The sequence below is a fragment of the Colias eurytheme genome, chromosome 31, assembly GCF_061535395.1.
Source record: "Colias eurytheme isolate Ceu_HAF_F1 chromosome 31, ilColEury1 Martin Lab GWU primary, whole genome shotgun sequence".
Classification (NCBI taxonomy): domain Eukaryota; kingdom Metazoa; phylum Arthropoda; class Insecta; order Lepidoptera; family Pieridae; genus Colias; species Colias eurytheme.
The window spans coordinates 3,875,553-3,888,085 of record NC_143010.1 but is presented as its reverse complement, the minus strand read 5'-3'; the positions used below and the strand labels follow the sequence as shown (position 1 = coordinate 3,888,085).

At 34.1% G+C, this 12,533-nt stretch overlaps 1 protein-coding gene across 2 annotated transcripts in view; it reads right to left on the bottom strand.

Moving 5' to 3' along the window:
• LOC149895537 (uncharacterized) overlaps window positions 1-12,533 on the bottom strand; it is a 47,127-nt gene that overhangs the window by 21,604 nt on the left and 12,990 nt on the right. The window contains exon 1 of one of the 2 annotated variants that reach the window (XM_090118812.1): window positions 3,462-3,628. The exons of the other annotated variant lie outside the window; for it this stretch is intronic. The gene's annotated coding sequence lies outside the window, so the exon portion shown is untranslated. Of the gene's footprint in view, window positions 1-3,461; window positions 3,629-12,533 lie in introns of those variants that run through there. 2 annotated transcript variants of the gene reach the window in all.

Genomic DNA, 12,533 nt, shown 5'->3' with positions numbered 1-12,533 from the left:
CTGGATAGGTAGGTACTTTATACGTATCGTAATAAAAAAAATAAACTACCGGATTTTTGTTATGTAATTATTACTCAGGAATTATTTCTTTCCACCTGTCTAATCACTACAAAGTATAAAACAAACTCGCTTTCTCTGTTCCTATGTCCCTTTGTATGCTTAAATCTTTAAAACTACGCAACGGATTTTGATGCGGTTTTTTTAAATAGATAGATTAATTCAAGAGGAAGGTTTTAGTATATAATTGTATTTGGTTTTAGACAAAGCGGGCGAAGCCGCGGGCGGTAAGCTAGTAATTCAATAATTTGTCCAAACAAACGAACGAAACGTCTCTCCCTTATATTAGCATATAAAATATATGTATGTCTTCCTATAATATAAACTGCTGGCCTCATTAAGTATGGTCTCGATCAAGGACACTAATGTAGTCATACTTTATTTATAGCACAGTACTTATCAGAGAAGTGGCTAACCGGGCGTAACTATGATTATTGTATACTGTGTCCCGCGGTTTTACCCGCATTACTCCACTCCTGTTGGTCTTAGCGTGATGATATATAGCCTATAGCCTTCCGCGATAAATGGACTATCGAACAGTGAAATAATTTTGATACCTGAGTAAAGACATAATTAGGGTATATATCGAAAATTCCACGGGAACTATCTTTTAACGACGCTGGCAAAGCCGCGGGCAGAAAACTATGTATTACTAGCTTTCCGCCCGCGGCTTCGCCCGCGTTTTCTAAGAAAAACCCGCATAGTTCCCGTTCCCGTGGGCTTTCCGGGATATTACCTATCCTATGTGTTAATCCAAGATACCCTATATATATGTGTGCTTAATTTCATTATAATCGGTTCAGTAGCTTTTACGTGAAAGAGTAACAAACATCCATACATCCATACTCACAAACTTTCGCCTTTATAATAGTAGTAGGATAAACGCGAAAATTTTTAACAAAGTATTCTTAGTTACTCGCCCGATAATTACTGAACGGATTTTGATGTAACTTTGCAACGATGTAGCTACCTAAGCTACATCGTTGCCAGAATAACACATGAACTATAGAAATACTTGCTTTAACCCGCGGGTTCGTCTCCTACGTGTTCGAAAAATTATTTCAGTATTAGATAAGATAGCCCATTTATCGAGGCTAATATCATCTACATCATCATCAGATTAATATGCTTTACGCTTTCACGTAAAACCACTTAACCGATTTTGATAAAATTTGCAACACAGATAGAGTGGAGTGTGAGAAAGAATGTAGGCGTATGATTTTTTTGCAAAAATAATATGTACTTTTACTATCACAATGCGGATTTTTCGAATGTGTTCCAACACGATACGTGCCTTGGAGTGAGAGGTGATTTCATGCGTTTTGACCTATTCACCGTCACGTCATGGAATAAGGCGACGTTTTTGGTATCTTTGAATATTGCCAAAGAAGTTTTATTTCTGACACGTGTGCTGATTCAAAAACAAATTAAATCTTATTCCATATAAAGTTTTTAAATTGAAGCAACTAGCCTATTGAAGAAAAAATATTACGCAATCTATCAAACGGTCTCATAATTGGCGAATCAAAATGTGATCAGCCGTAACGGTCATTGACTTTATTGGCGCGTGGGTTAAATATACAGTTTTTTAAGAAAATTTTGAACAATATAAGTAACAGATTAAAAAATTAATCGTTAATGTTCCAGCTAATCTCCGTAACAGCTGGACCCAGATTGATAAGACTTTCACTCTGATGGGGCTTTAGTATAGCTGAGCTGATTATCTGGATTAATTTGTATTGCTAAAGCCTACTTGCGAGTGATTGTTTGTAATCAGTAAATAAGTATTTGCGTGAAAGAGTAACAAACGTTCATACATCCATCCTTTGTCTATTACAGCATTAAGGAATATATGGAAGATAAAAACCCATGGAGGGTTATCGCGTAAAAACCATAGGACAGTTCTCTGGCATATTATGATAATATACAGTTACATATTTTGTTAAATTAAATTGTAATACTGATATGATTTAAAAGAGCAACTATGGAGTTTCTTGCCGGTTCTTCTCCATAGATACTGCTTTCCGAATCGGTGGTAAATGTAAAAAATATGTATTGACGTTTCAAAAGCGCTTCTCCATGAAGTCTAATTGAATAAATAAATGTTTGAGTTTGAGTTTGAGTTTAAACATTCGCATTTATAATACCTACTAGCTTTCCGCCCGCTTTGTCTAAAACATAATAAATTATATACTAAAACCTTCCTCTTGAATCACTCTATCTATTAAAAAAAAACGCATCGAAATCCGTTGCGTAGTTTTAAAGATTTAAGCATACAAAGGGACATAGGGACAGGGAAAGCGACTTTGTTTTATACTATGTAGTGATTAGGTAGGTATAGTAGGATAGTACTATGATTTGACGATTACCCACAAAATTTCGGGTCATTTGTAACAGGATGGCAGTTCTACAGGGGTCTTAGTACGCAATGACAAAAAGAAAAATGATGGTCAGAACGCTGATACCGGATACCTTAAGATACTGTAATTTAAAATATTACAGTATCTTAAGATAAAATATTATAGTATCTTCACCGTGTGTGACGCGCTTTACGAAACGCTTTCAAAAGAAGTCTAGTTGAATAAATTTAATGTGAGTTTGAGTTCATTTAGCTAATAAAACTGTATAGGCGGTGTTATTAATGTGACCTTGATGTTCTTATTCAGTACTAGCGGTCCGCCCCGGCTTCGCCCGTGGTACATATTTACGTTTTCTCTACATAAGAACCATCCTCGTACTTCAAGGAATATAATAAAAAAAGAATTATCGAAATCGTTTCAGCCGTTCTCGAGTTATGCGCTTACCAACACATTTTGCGATTCATTTTTATATATAAGATTATTCAAGAGAAGTAGCAGGAAGCAATAGTATTAACTACGACTATAATTTATACACTTCAAATGCAAAAGCGTGCCAATTTTCGTAGGCAATACTAAGAATCGCGAATTTATTTATGTTTTCTTAGAAACATACTAAACGAGGTATCTTGTAATCTTTCTTTTTAGGTTATTTGTAAGTCGTATCACTACATAGTATAAAACAAAGTCGCTTTCTCTGTCCCTATGTCCCTTTGTATGCTAAAATCTTTAAAACTACGCAACGGATTTTGATGCGGTTTCTTTAATAGTAGTGATTCAAAAGGAAGGTTTTAGTATATAATTTATTAGGTTTTGGACAAAGCGGGCGAAGCCGCGGGCGGAAAGCTAGTTATTTTATATGTCATGGCATTTTACAATAAAAAAAAACACATTTTTTGAATAGTGAATGAAATAACCTTTAAAAATGTATTTTTAACAGGTACATATAATATTTATTGGGTTAACATCGGATACAAATTTAGCATAGGTATACAAATTAAAAACTTTTTAACCGACAGAAAACAAAAATACACATAAATACCGTACCTTTATAATTTATATTCATCCAATTAACCATCTATCAAAATCTATCACTACACAAAAATCCATCAAAAACACTCCATCCATGTGTGAACACACCAATTCCATCAAACAAAATTTTTATTTAACATTAAAACTGCCAAACACAGAATTAATTTAATCCGTCCGTCCGCACCCACGCAACAGCATAACAACAATTAAACTGGGCTTTACATATTGCAATAATATGAGGAAGTTCACACACGCGATAGGCGCGTGCGCATATAGTAGCGGCCATGTTCATGGGAACAGTTATCTTCACCACCTATTTGTGTATAATTACGAAATTTATTCTTCAGCTTCAGCATTAATTAGTATAGAAGTATAGTATAATATACTAGATTTCCGCCCGCGGCTTCGCCCGCGTTTGCAAAGGAAACTATGCTCCCGTTCCCGTGGGATTTCCGGGATAAAAACTATCCTATGTGTTAATCCAAGTTACCCTCTATATGTGTGCTAAATTTCATTGTAATCGGTTCAGTAGTTTTTACGTGAAAGAGTAACAAACATCCATACATCCTTACAAACTTTCGCCTTTATAATGTACATATATATTAGAATATTATATACAGGGTGTCAATTTTTCAAATCCGACCCTTGGTTCCTGAGATTAGCAAATAAACTAAACACACATCTATCTTCACAAATTTTCTCTTATATAATATTTTTTTTACCTACTAATTATTTATTTCTTTGGCATTATGTCAATTTCTATAAATTTATCCGTCCAATAAAGTATTACACGAACATTTTAAAATGTCACCTGTAAACTGTCAAATACGGACAATTAGAATACATTTTTGAAATGGTAGTTTAATACGTTATTCGATGAATAAGTTTTAACCAAGGATTGAAAAATCAGCCCTAATTGGCATGTTTCTTTATTTTTCTCCATCATTGTACTTCACATAAATAATATAATATTATATAGGTATTATATAGATATGGTTATGATATAATTATACATATTATATAGTTAAAGGTCAACATGACCGTTTGTTTACATTTATAAATTATGTTTATAGAAATTATATTCACTGATAATATTATAAACAAAGAAAGCTGCTTCACTATCACTACATAGTATAAAACAAAGTCGCTTTCTCTGTCCCTATTTCCCTATGTCCCTATGTATGCTTAAATCTTTAAAACTACGCAACGGATTTTGATGCGGTTTTTAGTGATTCAAGAAGGTTTTAGTATATATAATTTATTATATTTTAGACAAAGCGGGCGAAGCCGCGGGCGGAAAGCTAGTTTTGTAATATATGTAAAGAAGTCATTTTATATATGTATATGTATATTAAATATATATATCCAGATTAAATCTATATTATAATATTATACTAATATAAAGAGGAAAGGTTTGTATGTATGTATGTATGGTTTTCATTTTAATGAAATTTGGCACAGATAATCTTTAGACCCTAAGAAAGAACATAGGCTACCTTTTATTGCGAAATATGTACCACGGGCGAAGCCGGGGCGGACCGCTAGTAATATTATAAAGTTTAGAGTTTGTTTGTTTGTTTGTTTGAACGCGCTAATCTCGGGAACTACTGGTCCGATTTGAAAAATTCTTTCGATGTTACATAGCCCATTTATCGAGGAAGGCTACATCATCAGGCTAAGACCAAAAGGAGCGGAGCACTGGAGGTAAAACCGCGGGGCACAGCTAGTTTATAATAAGTAAGCATGTAGGATTGTATTTAAGCAGAAATATATATACATAATCTTAAGTACTTGTAAGAACTACTTGTATTAAGATCTATGTTACACGCTTTATATTAGCTTCACCTGTATGTTTGTAACCGATTTCTTTGGGCGCGATTTTGACCCACTTTAAACGGCCAGATTTCGTTCAAACTTTGTAGATTTATTGAGGACCGATGACAATACACTAATTTGATAAAATAAATAATAGTTAAAAAAAATAAAAACAACCGTTTTATAGAAAACCGAACTAAAAGCGTGTTTTTTAGTTTTTTTTAACTATTATTTTTATTAGCATTTGATATATAATATTATGTAATCTTCTAATCTATAAGTACTTGATATTATAAGGAGGAAAGATTTGTATACCTATTTCTATGTAAAAAATAAAGTAAATAAATATTTCAGGACAATTTTCACACACGGCACGATCTGATCCCATACTAAGCTTTCGCTTGTGTCATGGAAACCAGATGGCTGATAAACATACATATATGTATATAATTTTAAATAAATTCCTATATGGATAATTAACACCCAAACACAGAGCATACATCTATGTTCATCACACTAAGATTTGGCCTGGGTGGAAATCGAACCCACGACCTCTGGCTTGGAAGACAGGGTCACTGCCAACTAAATAACCAAGTTGTGGTGTTAATTTCACACTATTAATTTATTTTTCTATAAAATTTCATCAAAATTCATACAGCCGAAAGTATTTACTCACCAATTATCGCGTTTGCAAAAGTACCTACTAGGATAAAATATTACAATTTACAACTCGATTAATCACTACATAGTATAAAACAACGTCGCTTTCTCTCTCCCTATGACCCTATGTATCCTTAAATCTTCAAAACTACGCAATGGACTATGATACGATTTTTTAATACATATTGTTTCTCGAGCAAGGTTTTACCTTTTTAGTAGGTATATAATTTATAAGGTTTTAGGCAAATTGGACGAATAAATAAATGTTTATAAAACAATAATAATATCTACTAAATAAATTCGCTACCCGCTTCGCTGTTCGCTTCGCTGTTCGCTTCGCTACCCGCTTCGCTTGTGTCTATGATTTCAATCTAAAATTACGTGGTTTGATAAATGGCTTCTGAGTCACTCTTATCAGCGAAACTCTGCTTTTTGTCAGTCATTTTCCGTACTTGTATTTAGTCATCAAAGGAATTTGTTTATAACAAATAAGCTATGAAAACAAAACAAATATTCAATCTATGAATTTCTGTCGATCCTACTAATATTATAAACTCGCTGTGCTCCGCGGTTTTACCCAGAGTGCTCTGCTCCTGTTGGTCTTAGGGAGACGATATATAGCCTACTAGTGGTCCGCCCCGGCTTCGCCCATGGTACATATTTCGCAATAAAAGGTAGCCTATGTCCTTTCTCGGGTATCAAAGTATCTCCATACCAAATTTCATGCAAATTGGTTCAGTAGTTCAGGCGTGATTGAGTAACAGACAGACAGACAGAGTTACTTTCGCATTTATAATATTAGTATGGATAGGCTTCTCCGATGAATGGACTATCTAAAATCGGATAATATGTAGCCTTCCTCAATAATTAATAGGCTTTGTTTTATACATTCAAAAATATCAAGGGTTTCACTACATAGTATAAAACAAAGTCGCTTTCTATGTCCCTTTGTATGCTTCAATCTTTAAAACTACGCAACTGATTTTGATGCGGTTTTTTTTAATAGATACAGTGATTCAAGGGGAAGGTTTTAGTATATAATTTATTAGGTTTTAGACAAAGCGGGCGAAGCCGCGGGCGGTAAGCTAGTAGTAGTAATAAAAAGGAAATTAATGTTTTTATTTAAATATTCGTACAGGGGATTTACCTACGATTAATATATTCGACATTTATGTGGTTCGTGCTTAGCTTACATAACTTTAAACCGGTTAAGTTAGATTGTAGCTATGATATTTGAAAATCGCGGACATATTTTTTTTTAAACTAGATGCATTTTTAAAGATTTAAACAAGTTTTGGTGGGTATTTTTAAGCTATTAGCTATAGCATAGCTTCTATCGCGGGTCTGGAGCGCGGGGACCAAATCGAGAAGTTCCGTAACGAAACCAACCTCACGCTCCCTACTCCGACGGGCGCGGAGGTGTGGCTTGAAGGCATAGCATGCAATAGCTTTACCGCGGCAGTCCACGAGTGCCACACGTCTTTTGCACGCCTCATAAGCGAAGCGTTGAGGTGGGTACTACTGTCACTTCGCGCAAAACATCTGATTTTTCAAACTTAAAATGTCTTTATGTATCATACATTGCACTTGTAAGATAATACATACACACACATATTAAGAAAAAACACTATTTTTAACATTCATGATATTTTTGATGTCATTTTTGTTATTTAAACCATGTAGTTAAAAAACAGTTTAAAAAAGTTCTGTCTTGGACGTCCGTGTGTCTGTATGTGCGGAGGATTTTCTTGTTAACACGATAGCGACCGAAATACTTTACTAATCGAGTCTTTCTTTTTCTCTTACGCTTGAGTATGCTCAGGAATAGAACCCTTTCATTTTTCAGGGTCTGATTCGATGTGGTTTAATTGTTATTAAATAAACAAAAATAATAATTAATAAATATTTATTAAAAAAAAATTATGAGGCGTGCACTTTTGGATTTTCCAAATTATTTCAAATTAATACGATTTTCGATACGAGTACGAAACATAGGAAAAAAAAATTTTACAGTACATTAAGTTAATCCCTTAGATAATAGATTAAATATCTATCTACCGTTTGCTTTTGTTGTATTTTTTTTAATGAATAAATATTTTTGCTTCCGAAACTCTCTAGTCTCTCTTTCATGAAAATGAAAAACAAAATAAAATACAGCCTATGACACTCACTAACTCGGTAAAATTATATTTAAAATCGGTTCAGTATATCCAGAGATTACGCCCCACTAACTTACAAACTCACTATCTTTACCTCTATGACATGATTAGAGATTAAATTTATCAAGGTTTATCAATTCATTGTAATTTTCTTTACGTTTTATCAATTTACTTAGAATTATCATGACTTAGCTGAGCTTGGTCAAACGGCCAATCTATACTAATATTATAAAGCTGAAGAGTTTGTTTGATCGCGATAATCTCAGGAACTATTGGTCCGATTTGAAAAATTCTTTCGGTGTTAGATAGCCCATTTATCGAGGAAGGCTATTAGGCTATATATCATCACGCTAAGACTAACAGGAGCGGAGCAATGCGGGTAAAACCGCGGGGCACAGCTAGTTACTAGATATCAGGTGATCAAGGTATGTTTGTAAGGATGGATGGTTGTTTGTTTCTCTTTCACGCAAAAACTGCTGATCTGATGTGTATGAAATTTTACACAGATATAGATTAGTAAATAGGCTAATATTTATCCGGGTACCACGCAGATAACTGCGCAGATAAATTCGTTTTTATGATATAAATCATAAAAACGAATTGTCTGTTTGTTATACTTTCACGGCTTAACCACAGTACCTATTTAGAGGAAAGTTCTTTGTAAAATAATTCAGGAACCAGGGTCAAAAGCTTCTTAGCATGCTCATAGAAGCTTCACATCACTACATAGTATAAAACAAAGTCGCTTTCTCTGTCCCTATTCTTTGTATGCTTAAATCTTTAAAACTACGCAACGGATTTTGATGCGGTTTTTTTTTAATAGATAGAGTGATTCAAGAGGAAGGCTTAAGTATATAATTTATTAGGTTTTAGACAAAGCGGGCGAAGCCGCGGGCGGAAAGCTAGTATAATATAATTGTATACGTATAGTCTAGACACACAATTACAAAGTGTCCGAAGCAAAACTACCTACGCATATTCGGCAGAGTTTTGTTAGAAGCGATACAATAGATTTTGAACATTACTGCCACGGAATAAGGTGTTAATTCCAATGCATGTTTTCCACTGCAATACAACGCTCGGGCATTTTTGACGAACTTTTAATAGGCGATTGAGTCTAGTTGTCTACAGTACGTTCATATTAATATTGTGGATTGTAATTTATTTATTTGAAAATTAAATGTACCACACCAAGTTAAATTTTTTTACAAGTATACTTTTATTACTTCTAATAATCATAACTATCTAACCATATTTAGAATTTGTCCTTGTCGTTTGGGATGCCTGGCAGAGATCGCTGTCTGCGTTAAGCCCGCCCTCTGTATATTGTTAAATGTGTTAATAATTAATTTTTCATTCCTTCATTCATAACTTGGAGGCAGTCATTTAATATTTATGCAAGCCGTTATCACAGTATTACAATTAGGAAATAATATTGTAATATTGTGCCGTTATCGAGGATTAAAAAAAATTCATTGATAAATTTATTTGACCAGGGGCCGTATGACCTCATATTTCCAGTCAGTTTACGCCGTGAACTGAAATGACTGGCAAATTCATATTATACCTATGGCTGCTTAATGCGATCCCAGACGTTTTAAATATAAATTAGTTGAAGAGCTTTATATCTTTGTAACAATAGTTTATTTTAAATAAATCATGTTTTTTATTTCTATATTCATATTCCGATTTCCGAATCATCTGGTACATATTACGTATTTATAGGTCTTATTACATCAAATAATATTAAACAATTGTTACATCAAAAAACCCACATATGACTTAGATCGTTATAAAAACCCATATTTTTCATGTTTAGAGAGGCAAGAGCATTAATAATACTAAGTTATTCATTAGGGCTTATTATCTTCTATAATATAAAAATGAATCCCAAAATGTGTTGGTAAGCGCATAACTCGAGAACGGCTGAACCGATTTCGATAATTCTTTGTTTATTATATTCCTTGAAGTACGAGGATGGTTCTTATGTAGAGAAAACGTAAACATGTACCACGGGCGAAGCCGGGGCGGACCGCTAGTAATCTATACTAATATTATAAAGCTGAAGAGTTTGTTTGGTTGAATGCGCTAATATCGGGAACTACTGGTCCGATTTGAAAAATTATTTCGGTGTTAGCCCATTCATCGAGGAAGGCTATAGGCTATATATCATCACGCTAAGACCAACAGGAGTGGAGCACTGCGGGTAAAACCGCAGGGCACAGCTAGTGGTGTGATATTAGGCTTCATAACATGCTTATATTAGCTTCACCTGTATGTTTGTATGCACAATGCACATGTAACCGTCTCATTTAGACTAGATTTGGACCCAGATTTAATTCAAACTTTGTACATTGAAGTGTGAAGTGAAACTTTTTTAGGCGCGTTGAGAGAAAATTTTAAGGTCACGTCATGGCAATACCGTCACGTCATGGAGTAAGGCGACGATTTTGTCAAATGCGAAAGAAGTTTCACTTCTGACACGTGTGCTCGACACACACGCTCTTTTTTGTAATACTTTGATACTCGAGGAAGGTTTTAGAATCCATACTAATATTATAAATGCGAAAGTAACTCTATCTGTCTGTCTGTTACTCAATCACGCCTTAACTACTGAACCAATTTGCATGAAATTTGGTATAGAGATATTTTGATACCCGAGAAAGGACATTTTTTATTGCGAAATATGTACCACGGGCGAAGCCTGGGCGAACCGCTAGTTGAGGGTATATAGAAGGTATACATACTTAATTAGGATTTAGACAAAGCGGAGCCGGGGCATATAGATGTTTACAAATACGCGTTTTTAAAGCTCAGTGCATAATAGCCTTAAATTGTAAATTCTGAGAACGTGTGAAACAGGTTTTAGCGTTGTTTTATTAAAATAAAACCTGCATTTTATTCTAGACATTTGGTCTCGAAGGTAAGTTGGTAATTTTGATGTTTTTGTTTGTTTGTTTTTACATACCTGCAAAAAGTTCAGAAATCTTAGTGTATTTTACTTCTACTATCTTTTTATTTTTCCTGAGAAGTGAGAGGCATACGCAATATTTTTTTAGTTGCAAGTTACAACTGATAGTCCGGGATACATCGCCCATTTTTGCAAGTGATTACTATCAAGCTAATTTTTCGTGAGTAGCTTTATTTTGATGAGATGCCCAATAATTTCATGTACGAAACTCTCGATTGTGGTAGCTTACAGAGGTAACAAGGATAAAAATTTTTCACTTGCAAAAATGGGCGATGTATCCCGGACTATGAATGCATAAGACCCAGATAATGTCATAACGGCTGGACCGATTTCGATGAGAATTTAATTATCGAATAGCTCGTGATTTAGGTGACTCATTTGTTGAGTGTAATTTTATGACAAAGCCGTGGACGTAAACAGTTACAAATATACATATATATGTTAGTTTTTAGTTAATATTTTTTCCTCACAATATTTATAAGCAATTATTGTATTGACGTAAATCAATTGAATCGCTTCGCCTACACTTAATTATACATATTTAAAAACAAGGAAAAATAAACTACATATTAGGTATAGACTACAGTCGCTCAAAGTAGTAAATCAAAAAATAAAACACAGGTTACAAAACTGTTAAAAAAACTGCTCAACCGATTTGGAAAATTCTTTTACCATTAAAAAAGCTACTAGCTGTTCCCCGCGGTTTCACTCCTGTTGGTCTTAGCGTGATGATATATAGCCTATAACCTTCCTCGATAAATGGGCTATCTAACACCGAAAGAATTTTTCAAATCGGACTAGTAGTTCCTGAGATTAGCTCGAATTTTTTTTTATATCGGTGCAGTAGTTCCTGCGATTAGCGCGTTCAAACAAACAAACTCTTCAGATTTATATGTACATATAAAAATATATAATATGTATAAATATAGTACAAAAAATATTTTATTATTAAAGCATATAAGTAATATAGATATCACCCGTTCTTACGTAATAGACTAACAAACATGCAAACAACAAAATCATTCACCTAAAAGTACTAGGATCACAGGATTCTAAGGACGTATAAAAGCCACAGTCACCATGACTCGGCGGGTTTCCTTAAGCGATGATCTAGTCACTAGTGTAACTGGTCTTATTTTGTTGTGTTTTTTAGTCTGTGGCTTGGAGTATCGTGGTCTACCTAGACTTGCCCATACCTATAGGAGTATCGAGTTTTTTAACTTTTCTCAAGAACTGCTCTCAAAAAAACGCATAAAAATCCGTTGCGTAGTTTTAAAGCATACAGACACACAGACGGCAGAGAGCGCCTTTATTGAAGTGAAACTTCTTTATCGGGGTTGGAAAAAAATTTAGTGTAACATTTTTCCGTTACGCGCCATCTTGTTTTTATCCCTACCACGCGTGATTGACGTATTTCTGTAAAGTTGCTTAAAGTAAATTATTTTTTGAAAAATAAGGTCATAAAGAAGTTTCACTTCTTAC